We start from the raw sequence: 12,991 nt of genomic DNA, 5'->3' as shown, positions 1-12,991 counted from the left end.
TACGTATAATAGAATTAGTTGCCCATCTCGCATAGATTATATTTTAATAGATATAAGACTGTGGAGAAGTATAATTGATGTGGAAGTTGTCCCAACCATCAACAGCGACCACAATCCCCTTTGCCTGAGCACAACACTCCTTTGGTCTTCTCCTGGCCCTGCCTATGAGGCATTTAATAACCTGATGACCAAGGAACTAGTTCCCTCAAATAGTAGGAGACATCTTAAGTGGTCTAAAGTAGTCGTTAATGAAATTAAGATGGCTGAAATCAATCGTCTACTGGCCGAAAATCTAATAGACCTACAAGAAGCATCCCTTAACCTTGATGCCCCACAGAAAGCGCTAGATATCTATACGAGAACGGTAGAACAGATGGGATCTTTGTTCATGTCTACTGCTGACCATAGATCTGCAAAAGCATACCTAAAAAGCAGCCATGCCTGGTTTTAGAAAATTTGCAGATAGAAAAGAAAGGCTTTAGTCATAGCTATTAAAAGTTAAAATATCTCCCCCGTCCAATGTGCTAGGAAGGAGTACAAGGCGACACTGCGACGTGCAAAATTAGATTGGGACGAATCATATTGGCAGAATTTAAAAGACGCGAGTCTCGTAAATAATGCCTACTCTTTCTGGAATCTTGTTAGGGGGGCTAATAGGAATGATCCAGATGTAATTCCCAACCATATATCCAGCCAAGACTGGTTTGATAATTTTAGGAATTTATACACCGGGACAGTTACAACACACGAGGTAGGATCCTGTGTCCAGTTAATCAGTTCTCCAACGCCGATTATTACAGATTATTTTAATTTAAATGAAGTGGCAGGAGCAATTAAAAAAAATAATACCATCAAAAGCTCCAGGACCGGATGGTCTCCCAGGGGACTTACTCCGTGCGAGTCCCAGCAACTGGGCGAAATACATCATGCTCCTAATCAACTCTATCGCTAATGGCTGCCCCATACCAGAGTCATGGAAGGGAGCCGAAGTGGTGTCTATTTTCAAGAAGGGGGCCAGGGAGGACCCTGCGAACTACCTACCAATTAGCCTGATAGATGCTATCCAAAAAGTAGTTGGCAGGGTATTGCTCCAGAGGATTGATTCTTGGGCTGAGGATGAGATCATCTTGTCCCAATATCAGGCGGTTTTTAGGTCCAAAACTGGAACAATGGACCAGGTGTTTAGGCTCCTTCTTATCTATTGGAAGGTAGTCGTGATAGGTGGAGGCAGTCTCTACCTTGCCTTCATCGATCTAAAGACTGCCTTTGATTTGGTCCCTCGGGACCAATTATGGAAAGTTTTGGCTGAGATGGGCATGCCTGTGTTTATTTTGAATCTGCTTGTCCGATTGCACGAGGGCAATTATGCCCAAGTGAGATGGGGGTCACAAGAACAGAAAACGGAAAAAAATCTCAGTGAAAAGAGGAGTACGCCAGGGCTGTGTTATGGCCCCCACCCTGTTCTCCTTAAATGTGAATGGGGTGGTTAGTTTTCTTCAGGAAATTCCATCTGATGCTCCGGCCCTGGCAGGAGATAGGATACCTACACTCCTCTTCGCTGATGATACCTTGTTGATCTCTAAGACCCCGGTCGGGTTGCAGAAGTTTTTAGATAGGTACCATCTTTTTTGTTCACTAAGAGGGTTGACTATTAACACCACAAAGACATACCACCACCATAATAACATTCAACCCCTATAAGCCCTTTAGGCACATCTTCTCCTTGGGTGGAACACCCTTAGAAAGAGTTAGTACCTTTGACTATTTGGGTATTCGGCTCCCCGATACAATGCAATGGAAACCCCATATTAACAAGATGCTTTTGAATCATAGGCGTGTGACTGGGGCATTAGGTAGGGAACATCGTCGCTCATGTAGCAGACCTGTTGCCCCAGCGCACACGATCTATTCAGCAAGGGCAGTAAGTTCTGCCCTTTATGGTGCGGAACTTTGGGGGTTTAACAACATACAAGAGATCTGCAGTTCGGAACATAAGTTCTTGAGAGAGCTTGTGAGCCTCCCCTGTAATGTTCCGCTCAAGCCTCTGATGAGTGATATGGGAAGACGTTCTTTTAAAGACATTGCTAGACTAAGGCCATTGCTCTTTTGGGCTCGATTGTTACGAACTCCTGAACTCGCTAGTTATACCACCACACTCAAGGAGGTAATTGGCCTGGACTGTAACCATAGGGTTAGCTGGCTCAACAATGTCAAGAAACTCGTGCTTACATTGGGACTTAGAAGCTGTTGGGAAGGCCAGAACCCGCCCAGTAAGGATGAGCTTAAAAAAGCATACTGGCTTTGGGTTGATATGCAGGAACTTAGCAATCCAAATTTGGGGAGGATGGCAGATGAATTCTACCAGTTTAAACAACATATTTTTCTAGAGCCGTACCTTTATTTTTATTCAAATCCCAAGAGATAGGGCACTCTACATTCAGTTCAGAGTGGGCTCTCTTCTGGTACGTGAGCTTACTGCAAAATGGAGCCCCCGCGCCAGACAATCGCGGACTGCCCTTGTTGCGAGGCACCAAAAGAGAGTGTGGCTCACCTCATGTTTGTATGTCCAGCATACTCAAGGGCTAGATTAAAGTGGCTTAAACCAATTTGCAGACAACTGGGCACTACAGCTCACATTACTGCCCTGCGGATCTTGAAATCAGACCCTAGAGCTCTTTTTGTATGCGGCGTGGCAAAGTATCTTGGCTGTATTTGGCTTATCAGATCTAAATTTTTGCGTAGGGAGGTGTAAAATGAAATTGGAAATGTGATTGTGCCCCCTATGTTGGTTTTTCCCATATTTTTATTCTTTTAAATGACATCAAATAGCTGTATATGAAGTTCGTTTTTTTCTTATTCTCTTTTTAATCAAATTCATTTATTATAGTCTGTTAAAAAGTATTAAGTATATAACTGCATCTCTCTGGGTATTAGTATAAAATTGTAAGTTTACTAACAAGATAACCACATTTTTGTAAACTGCTCTCGGATTTATTGTATATAATTGTCCTTTCTTAATACTGTTTTTATGATAAATCTGCTTTTATGATATTTGTCTATCGAAATAAAGCTATTTGAACTGAAATTGAACTGAAATTAAATGGACACCAATAATTTATCACACGCTTGCTGGGGCGTATGTGGCAAAAGCAACACTAATTCAATTTCAAAGCAGGGCGAGGATCTTCTTCTGCTTGCCCACCCATGAGCAGTATATTTGCGAGGTAATTTTTTTACCAAAGGAACCTAATCCATCAGCATTAATTGCCGTCAGCGATTGGATTTGTTGTCATCCTCCTACAAAGCACTAACACTTACGCTTGTGTCGAGTGTACTGTAGGCCTAGTCGAGTGACTCGACACAACTAGAGTTTGTAACTCTATGTACTAGGCTATCCCCGCCACCATTATGTTTTATTGGATTTTTGCACATTATTGTTTGGCAGTAAGTTCTGTACTGTACTTCGTTCGACTATTCCTCCAACAGTCTCTCTCAGGCGACTGACTGTCTCATTTTCTTTTTTTGCAAATGCTAATGCCAGTGTCTACTACTACTACCACCACAACCATGGCATGTTGGGAAAGAAAGCCATCATGCAGCCATCTCTATGCCTAAGTTAAACATCAAAGATTCACAAAACCCTGGAGAATCCTCCCTTTAGACCTATTGTGTCTTGGTGTGGGTCTATCTTTGACCCCCTAGGCAGATATCTTGATCACTTCTTTCAGGAATTCGTACAAGGTTGGTCATCATATATAAAAGACACTACGGATTTTCCACTTAAATTACAAAACATTGAATCTGGCACACAAGCATCTTGGTTACTTTGTACAATGGATGTGGTGGCGCTTTATACGTCTATACCACATGCAGCTGGATTAGAAGCAGTCGAGTGGGCTCTACTACGACTAGAAGACATCAATACTGAAAAGGTACTACTATTACAGCTATTGAATTATTGTTTGCAAAACAGTTACTTTAAATGGAATGACAAATACTATGCACAGCTCACCGGAACCTCCATGGGATTTTCGGGAGCACCTGCGTATGCAAATATCTTCATGGCTTTATTCGAACATCAGAACCTCATGAATAACCCCTTTTGGTGGTCTAAGTAATTGTACTGTAGATTTATAGATTACATCTCTTTGGTCTGGACAGACACTAGAGAAACATTGGAAGACATGGTACAAATGCTAAATACTATTGATCCTAGAATCCAATTCACCCATAAAATTCATGATAAGGAAATACTTGGATGTAACAGTAATCAAGAAATCAGATGGCAGAGGATTAGACACTCAAATATACACCAGAACCACAGATCACAATAATGCATTAGATCATTCCAGCTTTCATCCTAGAAGCCTTATAAGAAATCTGCCATACTCTCAATTTATAAGGATAAAAAGAACATATTCCGACCCAACAATTTGTTCCATAAAAACAGAGGAATACAAACAAAGATACATAGCAAGAGGATAGCCTGATAAGGTGTTACAAGAATGTATGCACAGAGATGCTAGCAAAGAACGTAAGGACCTATTAATCGCCAACACAACGACGATGACTAATCAAATAGTATTTGTGTCCAAATACACCACGAGTTCACCAGCAATTAAAAAAATCATTAACACAAGATGGGAGCAATTGGCTATTGAACCGGATTTTAACAGCATATTCAAAGATTTACCTTTACATGCATACACCAGAGGAAGAAACCTGCGGAAATTATTATCAACTACTACCCCTGATGATCGACCCAAGGAACCTAAAGGAAATTTGAGATGTTGCAACTGTGCACATTGCAACAATGCAATTATAGGTAACAAGTTAATACACCCGACCATAGGAGCACAGATACTGTTGAGACACACAGGCGATTGTAATGCAAAAAACGTAATATACTGTATAAAATGTCCCTGTGGAAAAGTTTATATTGGCAAAACAGAACGCAAAGTTAAGATCAGGCTCCCAGAGCATAAAAACCGAATACAAACAAAAAAATTTAATTCAGCATTAGCAGCACACTGGATAGAGGCAAATCATTCAATCTCCCAATTAAGATTTCAGGTCATTGAAAAAGTTGAAATACGTTCAGGAGTAGATAATACTAAGAAACTGCTTCAACAAGAAGTTTATTGGATAAAATTCTTAGAAACTATGATCCCCAAAGGGTTGAATGACAGATTAGACATGTCTTGTTTTCTGTAGGTTCATCACATGGTAATTTAATAATAACATTCCACCCAGCACAATACGTAGAAATACACACATCACACAACATGCATATATCGAACTGGTGTGTATTATGACATACACACAGGAATATGGGTTGGCAGGCATAAAGTTTGGACTTTCGGTGTTATTGTTTATTAAGTACTACTATGGTTATACTAAATTACATTTTACCATTGTCAGGACAGAATATTGTCTCAGCATGACACTTAAAATAGTGTTCTTGATTAGAGGAGCGTTATATATATGGAGTTTAATTTTGTCCACTGTGTCTATGATTGTCAGAAGCAACGAGTGGTCTTCAACAGATAACAGAAGAGTACTACGGAATTTTTGTAAATTCAACCTGGATCAGGCATCAAAAGATAGTTAATTCACTATGCATCATAGTATTTTGTTTATTACGCACAGAAACTCTGTTTTTATGTTTATGACAGTGTAAACACTTCGCTTCACAAATAAGTGAAACTTAATTACGCGCGCATTTACAGGCATTATTTTTATTTGGAAATAGGGACTTTTATGCTCTACATTCATGCTAAAGATTGAATTATGGTAACTTTATTTGGATTGGGAATCAGCGTATAATAACAGTATAATATGGCTACTCAGTAAAAGCTTATACAAACTCGGGAGTCCGTCATTGATGTTTAATTTAGCTTCACTGTTTGGTTGATAGACACGTGAGAGTTACACCAGGAAGTAACATTTGTTTAAGGTAGTTGATTTACGGAGTCCGTCATTGATATTTAATTGAGTGTCACCGTTTGATTGATACACACGCGAGAATTACACCAGGAAGTAACGTTTGTTTAAGGCAGTTGATTTACGGAAGACGGAATCATGTTTTAAGGTACGGAGCGAGATGAATAAATAACGGCGAGCGCTTTTATCGTTATTTTGTTTAGGACGCGCACATTTTATTGGATTCAGTAGGATTATGGGTTAGTTTGAACTGGTATTTTTTCGTTACAGATCCTAGCGATACATGGTGAATAGGAAGGTAAGAATCTCGAGCTATTTTACCATTGGTGTATGGATCTTCAGGTGGAATTCTAAAAAAAACTTAGCAGACTTTGACAGTGGTTTAAACTAGTTGGTTTCTTATAATTGCATCTTTTAATTGCAGATTTCACAATAGTTAGTGACAGTGAGGTAAGGCTTGTGAGAAGCTTTACAGTGATACATATGTTATGTGTTGGATTTGAAGAGTTTGGTTCATCTAAGAGTGGTATTGACTATTGGTTGTTTTACAGTTTTCATACCAGACTATTTGACGTATAAAGCACATGCATCCTAGTGGAAGGTATGAAATTATAAAATATACCTACAAAAACACATTGGGTGTTAAATACACACAGGGTATAAATAGGACCTATAAGCACAGGTCAGCATGCGACCTACAATCACTAGATTGAATAAAAAAAGTGATTTTGAGCCCGTTTAGGACATCGACTAAATTAGATTATTTTATGCTTTCATCTGAAGATTTTCCCCTGAGGAAGGAACAATTTCATGTTCCGAAATGCATTGGGCATAAGCATTGAATATATCATGATTCTGTATAAATGATGTTGTATCTTAAGTATCTGTCTACAATGTATACAATGTGTATTTGCGCAACAAATTGACATTGCAACATATATAATGTACATTGATGATGATCTTTTGATTTTGAAAAATATTATTTTGAAAAGAGGAATAAATTCCAATGAGTTTGAATACTAATCATTTAAATTGTGGTGTCATCACCAAGTGAACAGTGCGCAGCAAAGTCAAGTTCTTGTTCTTAACTAACATAAGTTAAACATCAAGCAGAGGTAAGAGAAGAAGTTTGGGGGAGGCACAATTAATAATTGAAATGTTTTTCATTAATTCAATTTCACACACCCCTTTGATGAGCCCAGTTGCAGAATGCATAGACTAGGAGGAGAGACTGACAGTTCTAGTAGGACAAGTCACTCAGTGAGGGGTACCGCATCTAACTGTTTGTGTATTACAAAGTCAGCCAATTATTTAAATCAAACACTGGATGTGGCCCTGCACCAGCAAGGAAACAGTGTGAAGTAAAACAGTAACCCCACCCACGAAACATTGACAACATCGTATGTAAAGTATAAATATATAATTTAATCCCCTAACAAAAATAAACTATGTAAAAAATCCCACAACAACACCTGACCCACCCCTCTCCCTAACCCCAACCAATGTCCGTGACGAAAAAGTCCAACCTAGTCGAAATGTCCAATTGTCCAAAGAAAGTTAACCCCAACGCCCAATTCCCACCCACCAAAAGAAGAAATTAAAAAAGGGGCAATTAACAGGGTCTTATCAGTGGGATCGCCTCTCCAGGAGGACATGAACTTGCTCCTCTAGCCGAGCCACTCAGCGCTTCAATGCGCTGCAATTGCATCCACGGGGGGAGGGCAGCAGTGGTATTAAAATGTGGGCGGCAGCGGGCGACTGCCAGACGGTGGTGCTGTAATGCTGGAGGGGGGTGGCTGGGGCCCGAGGCATTGGAGGAGGCTGCAGCTGCTGCCGCCTCCTCCGCCAAAACCACCAGCTGCCGGTATTCCCTTTTTATGGTCTCCAGCATCTGGCGCCGGGCCTTGGCTGCCAACTCCTTCCTGTCCGGTTTCCCTTTGGAAGGAGTAGCTATATCAAGAAAAAAAAGACTGTTGTAAAATATACTCTTAGCAAAGCAGTGAGACAAAATAATTCTACACATAGTGGCATTATAGCACTAGCCAGCACAGTACATAACATTTGTGGTATGTATCTATCCTCCCACTTCCTCGGCCACTAACATTTGTGGGAGTTTCAGGCATTCAACCACCCATGCATCTGATTCCTATCAGCCACCTATGCATGCATGCATCCCACGTATCCTTCTCTGCCAGTCATAAATATTAAATCTCGCCCGTCCTTATTCCTTCCACCCTTCTTCCCCTTTTCGTTCAACCCATCCATCAAGTTCATCTGATCGGACTTTTAGTCTTCTCTATAAAACTTTCACTGCTGAGTTGAAGTCAGATAGAAGAGGCCTTTGGTTACTTAATAGTCCTGCCGGTAATGCTTGTACTAATGATAAGTAAAGGGTGTCTTCAACCGTTCACAACAACTTCTTACTTAATAAGTCTCAACAGTACAGCATACAGTACACCCTTGCAGTGAGTGTAATGTCAATAAGTAAGAATTAGAAATATAACTTACCACAGCCCGCCACTGCTGCTGGCTCACCCCCTGCAGCTCCTCCTGCAACTGCCGCCTCTTCTCCACCCTCAGCAGCCGCATCGCCTTTGCCGCTGGCCCCGGCACTGTTGGTCAGTACTATGCCTAGAAAAAACATTACACATTTTATAGATGCCATATACACCTCCCCCTATTTTTCACTAGCAAGATTGAAAAAAAAAGTTAATACATACATATACAACAGACATCACTAGTACAAATCAGGTAGTAGAGTAGACACTAATAGTGTTATATGGTCCCTAGGGTCATTCTAGTCTTTGCTTAGCTAGCCCCAACTATGCAACCATTTTACCTTTGTGTCTTTTATTTTTGCGCACGTTACCTCGCAGCTTATTGTGTAAGACGCCTTTGAGTCCACATGAGCTCATACTGCTACTGTCTGAGCGCTGTGTACAAGGTCGAAAAAAAAGCAACTTTGTTATGGAGTTCTGGTGTTAGTCCATATTGCTTATCCATAAAAATGCTTCACTTTTTGGCACGACTGAGAAATGCTTGCAATATAGTACTAACTCAAACCATTTTTCTCATAACAGATGGAAGATTCCTTTCTATGAACCAGAGCTTTGCAGAGCTTATGATGGAACCAGTGCTAGGTTCTTCTAAGGTGTGGGGTCCCCAGAATTCGCTCAGAGATCTTCATTTATAATTTTATATAAACTATATTCCTACCAACGGGAGGGCGGTGCTTCCATAACTTTTCAGTTATCATGATTTCGTCTTTTGTCTTCTACTTGTAGTTGTTGTAAGTGTAACAAAGTGTAACAATGTTTATTGTTTTAATCGTATGCATTTTGCTGTTGGTCCTGCATTATAGAACAATGTATAGAGCTTGTCAGTTGAAAATAAACCTTTGAACTTACATAGACTCTGTGGTATTTGGTGGGGACTTACATGACTGATTGAGCGAAAGGGTGTGCAATGTGCATGTGCATTGCTTCCGCGACTGAGAAGTCGGGAGTGTTATAATCTGGGTTGTCTACTCATTGGGTATGGGGGTTTCGGAGAGCTAATAGTAATGAGATACTATAACTAGTCGGTCAGGGGATTGTGGTGGGTTCTGATTGAGGTGTGAGGAAGGTCCCATCACCAACGTCCTATTTTCTTGTGCAAAGTTGTGTATGTGCACAATCCCTACAACAGTAGTAGTATGTCCTATCCTATCAAAAATAGTAAAATCTGGTTGGGCATTTTGTTGGTGGGAATTGTCAAAAAGCCTCAAGATTAAGAAGACTAGATGTAGTAGAAAAGGACAACCCAAGGGACTGGACTCAATGGCTAGAGCTATTGGTGAATCTGAGTTTTATTTAAAACCTTTCAAATAAAGAGTGGCCAACTGGGCAAGCTTAGCTACAGACAGAATAGTAGTAGTACAGAGAGTCATAGCAGAGTCAGTTAGAGGCAGGGATAACAAGAATTTAGAAACAGATAGTCTAGATTGAAGAAGGATTAGTAAACAAAATAACATTAGGAAACGGAAACAAAAGTTCAGAATAAATAAGGTGCAGTAAAAGTTAGGGAATATTAATTATTAATATTAACAACAGGAAGACTTACAGGGGCCAGAAGCAGAACCCTCGATAGAGGAGCGGTCCTGGTCCTGTTCCTCCTGTGCCTGGTGTTCTTGGCCAGCTGCTCCCGCCGACTTTGACCCAGTCTTGTTGCCCCTGAATGCTGATCATGAAAGATATAAAAAAGAAAGAGACAAACATTGATTATTGGTGTGAAACAAATAAAATATTTGTAAAAACGGTCATAAAAACATTTATGGAAACAACAATTGCAATAAAATTTACCTATCTAATCTGGTCGAATAGTCGTATCGGGGGATTTGCGGACCGACTAGTTATTATTTATCAACACTAATCCAGTGTTCCATTCTGATTCCAGAATACTAACTAAGCCTAAGTACCACCTGACCTAGCCCACCTCTTCCAGGTGTGCCAATTGTTCACTAAGTCTGCATTTGCATTTATTTTAGTCCTCAAAAATGCATAAATGGATGACATATGCCTAAATTGTTGCATACACCAAATTGTTGGTTGGTTGCTGCTGATGTTCTGCTAGTGCTAAACCTATTACCCCTCACTAAACAAACTACAAAAGGTTCTACTAAGGACTGGGGTAAGAAGTACTCAGCAGCACGTGACGTAACAGAGGGTGCGTCACGAAGACCCCTAAAAAATTACCAACTCATACTAATAAATAACTAAACTAAGTATCAATCCACCGCTATCTCTTAGTGACAGGAGGACAAAGGAAGGACTAGAGTCTCTCTAGCATTACCTAACTTAAGTTCTCTAAAAGAAACTCTTACATAATCAGGCTAGGCGAGCGCAAAATTGCAAACAAGTAAGATTAGTAGCGCCGAGCACCTGTGTCATAACAATCACAGAAGATTACAAACAAACCTAATTTACCTGCAATGTCAGCAGCAGCATTCTTGCTGGTTGGAGACAAAATATATTCACAATATATAACACAGAGCAGAAGAACAGACACAAAGTAGTAATATTAAATATTTAATCACCAAGCTCCGGGACCTCCACTCCTAGCAGTTCCAGCAGGTCCTGCTACCGGTCCAGGATATTGGACCACCAGTGCGTCAACTGGTTTTGGGTGCACCGGACACCATAGCAGTAAAACACTGCCCGACGCACATTTCCCCAAAGCTGCTGACGCTCTCGGAGCCCGTACACGGACCCAGGCCTGCCGCCTGCTGCCAGGGTTAAGGGGAGGTGGCGCTGCACAAAAAAAAACAGTGCGGCCACCTCATCCTCACCGAATAAGTCCCGTGGCTGCTCGTCGTGTTGGCGCCACCTTCTGCAAGTAAGGCGATCGTGGGGCAGGCTGCGGCTATGAGCCCTGCTGCCTTTTGCCATGGTTCTGGGTAGTAGGACGGGGCTGAAAAGAAAAGGTAGGAATGAAAAAAGTAAGTAAAAGAAATGAAAAAGCAGGTATTTGAAAAAGTGTGAAAAAGTATTGAAAAATACAAAAAAAGTTGAAAAAACTCAAAATATAGAATCAAGAAAATAGAGAGATAGATAATAAATAAAGAAAGATCAAAAAAAGTTTCCAGAAACAAAGGATTGAAAAGATAGAGGAAGTTTGAAAAGCAGGCCCAGAACCATAGCAATAGAGTGAAAAACAAGATGGCCGTGTCCATTGTGACCGCATGGGCAAGTTCGCGCGATCTTTCCCACCGAGCACGCAAAAAGCGTTGCGAACACGTAATACGCGTTCCCAAACAGGAAATACTTTTCGCGAACGGGCGGGAGCATGCAGTACGTGACCCGGAACAGGAAATAAGCTTACGGGCGGGGCAAGAGAAAAACAAGATGGCCGCGCCCATCAGCGACCGCATGGGCAAGTTGCCGATATATTTTACCGCCAACATGCAAAAACACATCACGAACGGGCGGGACAAGTATTTCCGCTTCTTCGCGGAGATTCCGCATGCTCGCGGAGATTTGTGGCGATTTCGCAGAGATTTGCGTAATGCGACTATGCAAATTTCCCCCACCCCTAATAATAACTTGTAATATTTCGTTCTAATTAAGGATTTTTCTATTTTCTGTTTTCTATCTTTTATTCTTTTCTTTTCCTTTTTTTATTATTTTTGTCTTCCTTTTCTTTTCTTTTATTACAGTATATAATTATATTCATGGTACTTAAGATTGTTTAGCCGATATTAAAATATTAAATAGCTGTTTGATAGTTCACTAGTTTGTAAATTATGACATATGTGTACCTTTTTCCGATGCTCTTTTTTGTATGGTCTTGTTTATATATGATCAATAAAATATTTGAACAAGAAAATGTACTTCGTGTTCAGGTGACAATGTGTAGTGTGTCCTCCAGAGAAGGGAAGCTGACGTTCCATGATAATGTTCAGCTTTTATCTCCACGAAATAAACCCAGTGCATGTGAGAATGAAGTGCTGCACTCGCACACCCGCCGAGTGCTTGAACTTAAGCCACGGATCCGGACGGTGGTATATGCTGAATAACAATAAGGAAACTTAAAATGTTTGTGAATTATGCTCCATATATCTGCATTATGATTGCTGTATTAAGCCTTTAGGGTAATAAATAATACACCCAGAAAGGGTTGAACTCATGGATATAATTTAAATGTCACAGCTGTGACCTCCACTAGCCCCTTCCGACCCATGGCACTTTCTTGGTCCCCCAATCTGAGCAAATGGCTTGTAGAGAGTCACTTCCACAATCCTACGTCCGTGGTTGAACACTGGAGTGATTTGGGTGGTCACACTCAGTCACCTCAAAATTGTAGATTATGCGAACCCCTAGTGGTCTTGTTAGGCTGTGCTCAGTACAAAGGTTAAACTTTTAATAAAATAATGAGTAAAAAGTAGTTCAAAAGAGGAATGACGTACTTGCATTTAAATCAACTTTCCCCATCTAAGACCTGATGAAGAAGTTTGTCGATCGAGCCCATGTCCATACTATTTTAGTTAACATTCCATCAACATAAGGTGAAC

At 40.6% G+C, this 12,991-nt stretch overlaps 1 protein-coding gene across 2 annotated transcripts in view; it reads right to left on the bottom strand.

Annotated features, from left to right (window-relative positions):
- Positions 1-12,991, bottom strand: part of LOC146808595 (tyrosinase-like) — a 510,585-nt gene that overhangs the window by 207,818 nt on the left and 289,776 nt on the right. The gene's annotated exons all lie outside the window — the stretch shown is intronic.

The sequence above is a fragment of the Triturus cristatus genome, chromosome 8 (assembly GCF_964204655.1).
Source record: "Triturus cristatus chromosome 8, aTriCri1.1, whole genome shotgun sequence".
NCBI classification, from domain to species: Eukaryota; Metazoa; Chordata; class Amphibia; order Caudata; family Salamandridae; genus Triturus; species Triturus cristatus.
Note: the sequence above shows the minus strand (reverse complement) of the source record. Positions and strands in the feature narration are given on the sequence as shown.